This window comes from Akebia trifoliata, chromosome 1 (genome assembly GCF_017979445.1).
Source record: "Akebia trifoliata isolate Shusen 1 chromosome 1, ASM1797944v1, whole genome shotgun sequence".
Lineage (NCBI taxonomy): Eukaryota > Viridiplantae > Streptophyta > Magnoliopsida > Ranunculales > Lardizabalaceae > Akebia > Akebia trifoliata.
In genome coordinates this window covers 4,613,248-4,626,580 of record NC_141375.1, presented here as the reverse complement: position 1 = coordinate 4,626,580, position 13,333 = coordinate 4,613,248, and positions in this window count along the sequence as shown.

Sequence of the window (13,333 nt, the reverse complement as noted above, 5' to 3'; positions counted from 1 at the left end):
GTTTTGGAATGAGCTGATTTTTGGTGAGAATGATCTCCTCACCATAGAGATCATCCTCACCAAAAATCAGCCCATTCCGAAACTTCTAACCCATGTAGGACAAAACGCGTTTGTTAAAGTGTGTGGTAAAACTTAGGGTGCCGAACGGGAGCCAGTAAAGAATGTGAAAATTGAGACAATTGCTCACTAAATATAATTAGAGATTTTGACTCATTGTTATTAAAAATATAATACGAAAAATTAAAAAAAAAAAAAACACTTTCCTTACTAATTTAGTAAGATTTCAAATCTTACCAAGGGTAGTTGAGCGCACATGGATTATGACATTGGCAATCTTTTATATCATCCTTCTATATTTTATGAAAAAATTTATATTCATAAAAAAATTATTTAAAGTCTTTTTAATTTTTTAGCTTTATTCAAGATATTAGAATGGACGACTATCAAACTCCTAAAATTTAAAATTATAAATCTACCATAAAAAATAAATAAATAAATAAATAAAATAAAATAAAATTTTGTTTTTTTTCAAAATTATTAGAATTTCATTATCTAGAAATTTGTGGTATTGGATTATGTTTTTGGATTCTAAAATGTGAGGTCACAACTCTTATTAAGTTTTAAGTCAATTTTCAACAAATAAAATATTTGTTGAGTCTGTTAGAGCACCCAACATATTTTGGACCTGTTAAACTTACATTTGTCAGATTTTGACAAAATATGTTTTTTATTCTAAAGAGCATTGTTGAAGATGCTCTAACGTGGGATGTGTTAGAACTATAGATTTTATTTCATCGAGATACACAATTGAATAGATTTATGGGGATATGCAGTTATGTATCCTGAGGTATAAAGTCTATGGTTCTAGTACATGCCACAGGTATCACAACTCAAAAAAAGAATCTTGAAAGCCTTTGCTTACTAACATAATAAGATTTGGAGTCTTACTATGAAAATTTTCTCAATGGATTACCACATCAAATATCCAGCACCCCAACCCTTTAAAGTTTCATCGAAAAACTCAGATAAAAAAAATCAAAAAAAAAATTCTTTTGAACTAGATCCAAGGTTTGAAAAATGATTCATGCATGTTTGGATATCAAAAGCAAAGGTACTATGCTAAAGAACAAGAGCTGAAATACTCTGTGAAGGAGTAAGAAGTACTTATGTGCTGAAAGGACATTTGGGATTCAACTCTGTGAAGTACTGGTAGAAGTATTTTTGTACTAGAAGTTTGTTAAAAAATCATACTGACTTCTGAAAAAAAGATCAAAATACCTTTATATTCTACATGTTCTTGTTTTTTTATCTTTTAGTATCATAATATGTCTTCAAATTGTACTTTTTTGACATTTTAACAATAAATATTAATATAATATGTATTTAAACCAAGTATACGCAAAATTTCAAAAGAAAATTTTGAAAATACCTCTCCTAAAAATTGAATGTTTGCACATATCATCTACTGAATTACCATATATATTAAAAATATGTCTCATACATACCAAGTCGTGATATATCCATATAATTTCATACATGCAATCTACATATATGTATATAAGAAATAATATAATAACTAACATTTCCATTAAATTAAAATTGTTATGAATTGCAATATATTGCATCTTATTAATGTATAAAATAAATAAATTATTCGTGATATTTTGTTGTACATTTTTCTTCACATGTTTATCAGTCACATCAACTTCATCAATAGATTAAACTTCATCAGCCCATAAAAACCCTCTAGTATGATTCTAGAATTAAAGAATAAATTTCATCATGCTAAAATAAAAATAGATATATTGTATAAGAGAAATATGACAAATTTATGTTTGTCTTATTGTCAATTATTACCTTCTAAGACAGACATCTATAAAATTTTCTACCTTTGTTTTCTTTGATTCTAGTTGTGATAATAACTAGCTCCCGAACACACGACCAACAAAGTGCCATCAAAACTACAATCAAATATTTTAAATGCATGAAAAATAAAAATAGATAAGTTTAAAATATTTTAGATGAATAACAAGTCAACTGTTTTCAACATTTAAATTAAAGTACTGAATTTTAGACAGTCATCCTTATACATTAATATCATGTTGATCATAGGCCACTTTTATAGCTTCTGCTAAGACTTCTTTCTTTTGTTTCATAACTCTATTTACTTAGCGATATGAATATATGTGTATTTCTATGATCTAAATATGTGATTATTTTCTCTGCAAAATCATCTTGATCATATTAGACAAATTTCACATCTGTTAAGACTTCTTTTTGAATAAAATTGTGTAATCCCATACAAGCAATCATAATATCTCATTGTGTATCAAATGAGTACGAATGAATGTCATGCAAAATTATTCATCGCGTCTTCAGAACACCAAAACATCGTTCAATCACATTACGTATGGAAGAATGTAAATGATTGAACAATTCTTTCTTCTCTTTCTCCCGTGCACTTCTTTGAAAAGCTTACAAATGGTAACAAACACTTCTATATGATGCTAAATAACCGCCCATCAATGGATATTCAGAGTCAACCAGGTAATACTTACCTAACAATTAAAATAAACAACTACAATCATTACAAAATATTTAAGTACATAAAGTATTATCTCGATTAATACTTTAAATGCCGACCTTCTAATATGTGTGAAAATCTAGAATTGAGATCAGTGATGGTTTTCAACAATATATTTGACTCATTTACTTGTCGTTTCTAACCAACAATGACATATGTAAAAAATATGTTAAAAGAGTATATAGCCAACACATTCTCTGTTATACCCTTTCAACCTAAGAAACAAAATTGGTTCGTTACAGGAATACGTGCTCCTCTATATGTATCATCTATCATTCACACAATCCTTCATATTGAAATAGTAATATATAAAACAATGCATCAATTAGAAAAATATATATCAGTGTTAATAACAAAAAAATGTAATAAGATACCTTAAAGAAAGGTTAATATATTCGACTAGTCCGAATTTTAGGAAGGATTTCATTCGAGTATTAGGACACGATAAGAGTCATACATAAACGTAGAACCACCTCCAAAACTCTATGAAAATACATGTTTACAATCTCTACCGAATATTGAAATTGATTGACAGTCAATCTCATGCTTGTATTTTGTATTAATATTATTAAGAACATTGCCAAATAGACTTTTAAATAAACACGTCATCGTACTTTCTATGTTTGTTTCGTCATAAAGAAATTATAATAGTTTGTGAAAAACGTGTTTCTTTATTCTAAATTGTGCATTACATATATAATTATTTTATATAATTTTTCCTAGTAAAATCACAATTTGTCTTGAGTTGTTTATTTAAAATATATTCTCGTTCAAGTAAAATCTTATATATTACCATACCAATTGCTAATAGTTAAAGACTATTATCCGACAATGAATATATCAATTCTTCATTCAACGATGAATCCATCAAATCTGTTTATTTTCAAATATGTTATAAAATTTCAAACTTATAAACAACTAAAATATCATGATCTAATAATAATAAGTCAATCAATATTGATTTAAACATAATATAAATATCTCTATTATAATAATCAAATATAAACATTCAACATAGATAAAGACAACAAATATTTAACAAAGGTATAACACCAATTATAAAAAATTATTCAACATAAAAAAGAATCACACGATAAATCATACATATCACTACGACCACCAGAACTCTACTAGTTGACATTTGTCTTTTATTTACTAGTCATTATAGACACGTCTCTTTCGTCTTAAAACAATAGAATATATATCTGAATCCTAACTTTCTTTCAAAGTTATAGCATTCTCAAACATATAATTCACTCATGAATGGGATATCATCTAATAGTTTGTCTAATAACGCAACACAATTTGAGATATTAGTCTTATTGACTCTTTTTTTTCTTAATAACTTTAACAAATTTATCAAACTGGTCATGAGATATATTATTATTTTTAATTGTCATATTTTATTGTGACTGAGACTCTCCTACCAGATGGCGTATTCTTTAAAGGTACACGAATTATGTTTTTTCTCTTAAATTATCTATATTTTGAGACATATTTGATAAAGGTTGGATTTCGAATTGCACTTTTAATTAAGTTTTAGAGACCAAATTAAGACTATCATCATCATCATTCAAGTTCTCTTCAACAAATTCGTAATTCATTGTAGGAAATCAGGCATTAGAACCAATGGATATGGTTAAACCAAATATGAGGTCCAGCTCATGAACAAATTTGAGTTCCTTGAAACGAAATTTACTCTCAGTTGAATGGGTCTATAATAAAAATAAAAATAAAAATATAAATATTTGATAAAACAAATACAATTGGATAAACTACGTTAAAGTATTATCTTTAACTTATCAGTCCACCAAGCGTCGTTCATAACAATAACATTCCTTATTTTGTCATATCTAATCTCACTCATATTCATCAAATTATTCAAATTCTTTCAGTTAAGTTTGGTTTTATTCTAATGGTTTTTATGTAATTTCAATTTGACGTGTACATTTACTTTATTCTTAAGTTCCTACTGAAAATTTTTCCAACTTAGTTTATTCAAAGTAGGGTCATTTCTACGATCATGTTGTATCAATTCAAGACATATATTGATGAATGTCTTGTAAATTTCTTGTGTCCAAATAAATTTTATTTTATCTGATTCAGAAGTCAACTTTTTTTCCTTACGTTGATTTCCAAATATTTCCTGTTACTAATTAAATTCAATGTACAAAAATCAAACGACAATAAATTTATTTTGTGAAACCTGTAATTAGAATTTATACACATAAAAAAAATAGATATTTAAAATTTATATACATACATACATGAAATTTAGAAGAAATACATATAAAATCAAGGGCATCAAGCTTTGGAAAAACATCAAACCTTCATTGGTAACACGTTATAATTTGGAGATACAATAAAACTACATTTTTAAGATAAAACATGATATAACAAGTTTTTTATCGAATTATTAAACCTCAATGACAATAATTTATTAGGACTATCATCAATTTTTTTTTATTTACTACAAACAAATATAGGAGACCAATTTGTTTTTAATGAAAATAAATTAATTTGTTGACTAACAAATAAAATATAGGACAACAATGAAAAAAAAATTACTGACTAGCAAATATGAGATGTAACAACCCAAATTTTTTAATTCGTATCTCGAGGAAAAATAAATAGTGGAATTTTAAGAAAATCTTGAAAGTGGGACTTAGGGTAAAACTGTGGGACCTTGTTTTGATCATTTTTAATGGAATCTGACCTCACCATTAAATTCAAAATGATCGAAAAACATAGTTTAGCCTGTAAGCACGCTCAAATGCGAGTTCGAATATAAAAATTGCAAAATCCTCGATTATCGGATCGGACCAGGCTAAAACAGTGACTTTTTGTTAGAGGAATAATTTTTAAAATTCGATTATACCATTGGGTTCATAACGAAAAATTATTCAACATAGACTATTTATTTGTCATTTTTGGAGATCAGGAAGTCGAATTATCGTCAAAAATGAAAACGACATCAAGTTCAGGAGTCACATCAGGCTCAAAATGTAAAATTTTTATGGAGACATAATTTGTAGAAATTGACTATATTATTAGATCCGGAACGAAAAATTAGGTGAAATAGAGTATTCATTTGTCAGTTTTGGAGTCCGGATGATCAAGTTATCATCGATCGAAACAATTGACAAAATACCGAATTCGTCCCACATTTTATTTAAATAATAATTTTAATTTTTTTTTATATGTCATCTTCCCCAACGCGTCCATACGGCCGAGACATATAAAAAAAATGATTTTTTTTTTCTCTTCGATCTTCAATCTCAGATCTCTCACAAACGGCTCGCCGTCGACGATCGACGTAGAAGGGAGAAATGTCCGCAGCTACGTTCTCTACAAAATCCACCCAACCTTTCTTTGTTTCACTTTCTATTTTACCCGATATCGTCAAAAATCAGCCGTATTTGAATACGGAAATTTTGAAACTTTGACCTCGGATTTCGTCCGTTTCCCGGTCAAACCGTCTTCCGACGCAGAAGGGAGAAACGTCCGCAGCCTCATTCTTTACATAACCCACCCAAATTCCTTTCGTTTTCTCACCTTTTTCACCCTGTATAGTCAAAAATCAGCCGTATTTTTATACGGAGATTTCGTAACTTCGACCTCGATTTTCATCGATTTCGGGGTCAAACTGTCTTTCGCCGTAGAAGGGAGAAGAGACGAGCACATCGAGATCTTCGAAATCACCGGGTCAGTTTCGAAAATCAGCCGCTTCGAAGTTTGGTCCGTCTTGATTTCCGTGTCGATCACCTCGATTTCTGTGCACACGCTTCGATCATTTCGCCTAGATAGTAAGGAACTCTCAATTTCTATTAGTAATCATAGATTGTGAAAATTGCATTTAGGATTTTATTGGAAAAATTTGGATGTATTTCCGAAATATAGAATTCTTTGTTTATTTCAAAATTCACGCCAGAAATTGCATGTTTGATATGTTTAATTGTATTTTTAACAAATTATACGTGGGTAGAGTATTATAACGGGTTATTTCCATAAATTGGGTCTTGTGCACTGTTCAGACCCCGTTTTGATATAAAAATTGTATTCTTTTTCAATATTTGATAGAAATAAATTCTATAGTTGGAAAATGTGATTTAATATTCAATGAACTCATTTTGAGTTAATGAATATCAGAAAATGGATATTTTATTGAAGAGATTGAAAACTGTAAAAATCGGAAAAAAAAGAGGAAAAAGGGTATGAAACGGTAAAATGTCAGAGTCACACCCGAGGGGTGATGTCTGCATTTTACGTTGTTGTGTTGTGTGCAGGTTGGTGAACAGATATCCAGGGATAATATTATTGGTTGCATGTTTATTTCCTTTCTGTTAGCGCGAGGTGTTGTTTACGTTTTCGTTATGTTATTTATTTTAGGCCGGGTGGCCACACTTGCATGGTAGGAAGCTGGATATCTATTTTCAACCTTGTATTGTTAATTTCTCTTTTGTTTTCAAATGAAAATAATATATATATATATATATATATATGTAACTATTTTGTGAGCTGTTAAAGAGTTTGTGAATGCCTGAAGGGATAGTGCGTCATATCATCCGGAGTGGTGTACTATCCTGGGATGTACGGTAGGGACCACCAAACTCATACGTGGTATGGGACGCGTATGAGAGTGGAGTCACAACTGGAATCCGGGTTTATTCCTCTCTATCTTTACCAGTGAACTTGTAATGTAAAGGTGGTCGTATATGAATGGTTTGTATCTTTGGGAATCACATGTACGCTTGATAGGCATAGACGAAGATGATTAGTCAGTGATCACTAACAATCTATAGTAGTCGAACGTTCTGACACATCGAAAAGAGACCCATTGCTTACGGTCACGTCAAACGGCCAGCCTGAGCCGGATAAATGGTCAACCAAGCGTGGTAAACAGCGACCAGCCACAAAATCAAGAACTAAAAGCCCGAGAAGAATTGTAACATCATGTCCCGACTGGGAGCGATCCAGTCGTGAATCCCAACTCTCTAATTCCAATACTCCACCATTGTGTATTATGTATCTGTTGCTTATTTTGATATATAAGATGAAATGCATGTTTATTGTTTCCATTTGATCAATTAGATTTGTATAAAAAGAGAATGTTATAGTGAGTACTGCTGATCGATGTAATGTGAGTTTTAAAATGTTTAGTTGCTCATCCCTAGCTATATGTACCAGTTAATCGTAGTTTTCTTCTGTAAAATTTTGTTTATTTTAAAATGATTCAGTATGTTTATTCGTTCATGTTAGGAGAGGTTATTGGCAGAAATTGTTGCTTCCTTAGTGGGTAACCCTTGTTACTCATCCTTTCCTTCTCTATTCTTTTAGTTTCAGATCTAAAGCTTGGCGAGACAAGTATAGAGCACGAGTGAGAATCATCTGGTGGGTCAAATAGATAGCCAGACTTTGTCACTTGGTGAGTATTGGGGCTACACCCCTCTAATGGTGTTAGTTTGTCTAGGTAGTATTATAGATGTTGTTCTGAGCGTTAGGACTTTTGTTAGAGTGAGAAAATCTCTGTATAATCCTGTATATAAATTTTATTCTTCCGCACTCTGATTTATCGTACGATATTAGATGTATATAGGCTTCCGCTCGTTATTACATTATGTATGTAAATGCAGGATTGTATGTCGTTTATCAGGTGCAGGTTGAACGCCTTGGAATGCTAACATAAACAGAGGAAACCATGCCGAAATTTCGAGGTGCTACATAATACCTCGAGATCTGACATGGGGATTTGTGTTAGTGTTCGGCGGGGCGCCACATGAGAACAATGAACATATCTTTGATTTATCATTGCAAGTTAGAGTATTTTTTTAATACTTTTTTGGACATGAATTTAATAATTTATTTTGTGTTATTCAAGCTTGGACAACCCTCCAAAATGGTCAAATCCCTATAGAGAAAATCCAAAGATGCAATAAAACATCCAAAAATCTTCAAATCCAAACTCAACTATTGTTCTAAGATAAAAATTCAATTCTCTAAATTACAAATTCAACATCAAGTCTTTTATGTCATAAAATAAATAGAAACATATGGAAATACAAACAAAATCAAAGAAAATATTAAAAGACAATCAAAAAAAATATTTAGAAGTAAATCAAAGGTTTATTTGTCAAAATCTACAAATAAAAATATGAAAAATCTATATTTACCTTGAGATTAGAGTTTGAATAAGGCTTGAATGACAACTCGTGACGAGATCTATGAAGATTGATGGTTATCCTTCAATCTATAAGAAGAAGATGATCGATAGCCTTTGACCAAACGAAGTAGATAATGATGGAGTTCACTGATTTAGCCAAACGATGGAGAATAAGAAAGTAAGGGGATTTTTTCAATGTATTTTTATTAGGGCACGTGAGAATATGAGGGACATTCTCATAGAAAAAGTAATAATGTTCAAGGGTATTTTAAGGAAAGAATGGATACTTTACCATCAAATTTTGACTTCTCGCAAAATCGATTTTGAGAAATAGGTTTATGTGACTACTTCACAAAGAGCAACCACTTGCTCTTGCGTAGAATAACTCAGTGAAAGAGCTGCTGATCCAAACGATAATTATCGACTTCTAACTCCCCGTAGGTGTTAAAAGTAATGTAGAAGTCATGTCCAAACACCGTGGAAACTTCCACGTAACTCTCAAACTTAAAAAAGAAATTCAACGATAAAAAATATATTTTTTTTATAAATTTTTTTTTTCAAAATTTGTAGAATTTCGTCCTATACAACCCTGAATCATGGGATCATCTTTTGGGATGCCAAGAAGTAATCCCAATGACCCTTAGTAAAACTAAGGGAATACAAAAGAATCTATTTAAATGCACTTAAAAAATGTAAATTTTTTTACTTTTAAAAATCAAAAAATTAAAAAGATTGTTTGGTTTAACTTTAAATTACTTTTTAAAATAAAAAAATCTGTATTTTTGCAAAGTATAAATAAATTATTTTATACATTTTAAAAAATATTTTTTTTACTTTATATTTTGTATCCAAGCGGGTAGGGGTGTGTCAATGGGTACTCATTTGCCCGGAATCAAACTGAAAATCCTGGTTCGATTCCCTTTTTATTGGAACCGATTAGAGTCGAGTCTAATATTGAACCAAATCGATAGAAACTAGAACCATTAAGTTATATTCAATGGGTATCCGTGGGTAACCAAAACTGATTTCTTGTCATTTATTTTTACATTATACATAATTGAAATTTTTTCCACGCTTTAAAATTAATATATATTATATAAAGTTTTTCAAATTTTATATAAACTAAATACTGGAGTTTAAAATGGCTCATTTCTTCTTAAATTTATTACTTGTCAAGGAGATGAATTTTAATTTTTCAAAATAAAAGTCATTAAATCACCTTTTTAGTGGAATAAATTATTATTAAGTTGATATTTTGCTAATAATATGTTATTTTTTTTAGAAGGAATTTTTTTTCTATTCAATTCTGGAAAAATAGAACTAACGAGTACCCATGATTTTTGGTAGTTCTCATTCCACTTATTTTAAAATCGAATTTGGGGTTGGACCAATAAGAACTAGAATTGATCCATTGACACCTATACAAACAGATTGAAATTCCAATTAAAATTTATTATTTGGTATAAAAAAAATTAAAAACATTATGTTGTGTGAAGAATATATGTGGCACCCCGCCAAATGCTAAAACAAAGCCTCATATTAGATCTTGAGGCACAAGGTCGCGTCTCGAAATTTCGGCATGGTCCCCTCTGTTTATGTTAACATTCCAAAGCGATTAACCTGCACCCGATAATCGACATACAATCCTGCATATATATACATACAAAAATATAATATTAGCGACAGCCTATATACATCTAATAACGTACAATAGATCTGAATGCGGGAGAAGGAATTAATATGCAAGATTATACAAAACTCCTCACTTTAACAAAAGTCCTAACGTTTAGGACGAAATCCATAAGACTACCTGGATGAAATGACACCACTAGGGGGTATAGTCCCAATACTCACCAAGTAACGGACTCTAGTCATCTATCTGACCTACCAGATAGTTCTCACTCGTGTTCTACACCTGCTTTGCCAAACTCCGGATCTGAAACTAAAAAAATGGAGAAGGAAAGGGTGAGTAACAATGGTTACCCGGTAGGGAAGCAAACAATTTCTGTCAATAACCTTTCCTAACATGAACGAATAAACATACTGAATCATTTTAAAATACGCAAAATTTTACAGAAGAAACTATGATTAACCGGTACATATAGCCAGGGATGAGCAACTAAACATTTTAAAACTCACATTACATCAATCAGCAGCACTCAATATAACATTATTTTTTTATACAAATCTAATTGATCACATGAAAACATTAAACATGCATTTCATTTTATATATCAAAATAAGACAATAGATCCATAATACACAATGGTGGAGTAGTAGAATTAGAAAGTTGGGATTTACGACTAAATTGCTCCCAGTCGGGACATGGTGTTTCATAATAAAATATTAGTTATTGATTTTGTGGCTGACCGTTATTTACCACACTTACAGGACTATTTATCCAGCTAAGGCTGACCATTTGACGTGACCGTAAGCAATGGGTTTCTTTTCGATGTGTCAGAACGTTCGACAACTATATATTGTTAATGATCAGTGACTAATCATCTTCGTCGATGCCTATCAGGCTTGCATATAATTCCTAAATATACAAATCATTCGTATACGACCACCTTTACATTACAAGTTCACTAGTAAAGATAGAGATGAATAAACCCGGATTTCAATTTTGACTCCACTCTCATACGCGTCTCATACTACGTATGAGCTTAGTGGTCCCTTCTGTACATCTCAGGATAGTACACAACTTCGGATGATATGATGCACTATCCATTCAGGCATTCACAGATTCTTTAACAACTCACAAAATAATTATTTTATATATTATATTATTTTTATTTGAAAATAAAAAAAATAAATTAACAATACAAGATTGAGAATGAATATCCAGTTTCCTACCATGCAAGTGTGGCCATCCGACCTAAAATAAATAACAGAACGGAAAAGTAAACAGCGCCTCGCGTTAATAGAAAGTAAATAAACACGCAACCAGTAATATTATCCCTAGATATCCGTTCACCAACCTACAAAACACAACAATGTAAAATGCAGACATCACCCATCGGGTGTGACTCTGACATTTACTGTTTCATATCCTTTTTCCCTTTTTTTGATTTTTTTCTTTTTTTTAATTTTCAATATCTCAAACAAAATATCAATTTTCTGATATTCATCGACTCAATATGAGTTCATTGAATATTAAATCATTTTTTTAATTATGAAATTCATTTTTATCAATAATATTGAAAAAATACAAAACTTAAATCAAAACGGGGTCTAAGCGGTGCACATGACCCAACTGACGGAAATAACCCGTTGAAATATCTTACCCACTTATAATTTGTTATAAAATACAATTAAACATATCAAATATGCAAGTTCTTGAGTGAATTTGAAATAACCAATTGAATTTATATTTTTGGAAACTTACCACAAATTTTTAATAAAATCTTAAATGTAATTTTCACAATCTACGATTACTAATAAAAATTGAGAGTTCCTTACAATCTCTAGGCGATAGGAGGAAAGTGTGTGTGCGAAAATCAAGACAAACGACGCGAAATCAAGACGGATCAGACTTCAAAACGACTGATTTTTGAATCTAACCTGGTGTTTTGAAGATCTCAATGCTGTCGTCCTTTCTCCCTTCTGCAACGAAGGACGGTTTAACCCCGAAACATGCGAAATCCGAGGTCGATGTTTCATAACCTCCGTATATAAATACGACTGATTTTTTATAATACGGGGTGAAAAAGAAAGTGAAACAAAAAAAAAAATTGGTGGATTTTGTAAAGAATGAGACTACGGATATTTCTCCCTTCTACGTCGATCGTCGAAAGCGGACCATTTGCGATATATCTTGGATATAAAAGTTGAAAAGAAAAAATATTTTTTTTAATTGCCTTGGCTGGTTATTTTTTTTTTAACGAAATGGGATGATGAATAGTTAAAAAAATAAAAAAAATTATTTATATAAAGTTTAGGGACGAAATCGATATTTTATCTATTGTTTCAATCGACGATAACTTGACCATTCGGACTCCAAAAGTGATGAATGAATACTTCATTTTGTCTAATTTTTTATTCCTAATCTAACGATATAATAAATTTCTATAAATTATGTCTCTAACAAAATTTACATTTTTGCCCTGAGGTGACCCGTAAAATTGACGTCATTTTCATTTTTGACGATAATTTGACTTTCTGTGCTCCAAAAATGATAAATAAATAGTTCATTTTTAATAATTTTTTGTTACGAACCCAATGGTATGATCGAATCTAAAAAATTCTTGCTCTAGTAAAAAGTCATTATTTTAGCCTGATTCGACTTGATAATCGAGGATTTTACAACTTTTGTGTTCGGACTCGCATTTGAGCGTGCTTACAGGCTAAAGTATGTTTTTCTATTATTTTGAATCTAATGATAAGGTTAGATGTTATTAAAAATGATCAGAAACCTCCTAAGGTTTATCTCTAAATCCCACTTTTAGAACTTTATCAAAATTTTACTAGTTATTTTTTCTCGAGATACGAATCAACAACTCGAGGTTTTACAATATGAAAATGATAAAAAAATATTTAAAAAACATTGTGTTGTATGAAGAATCAGAAAATTATTATTTCGTAGCTCA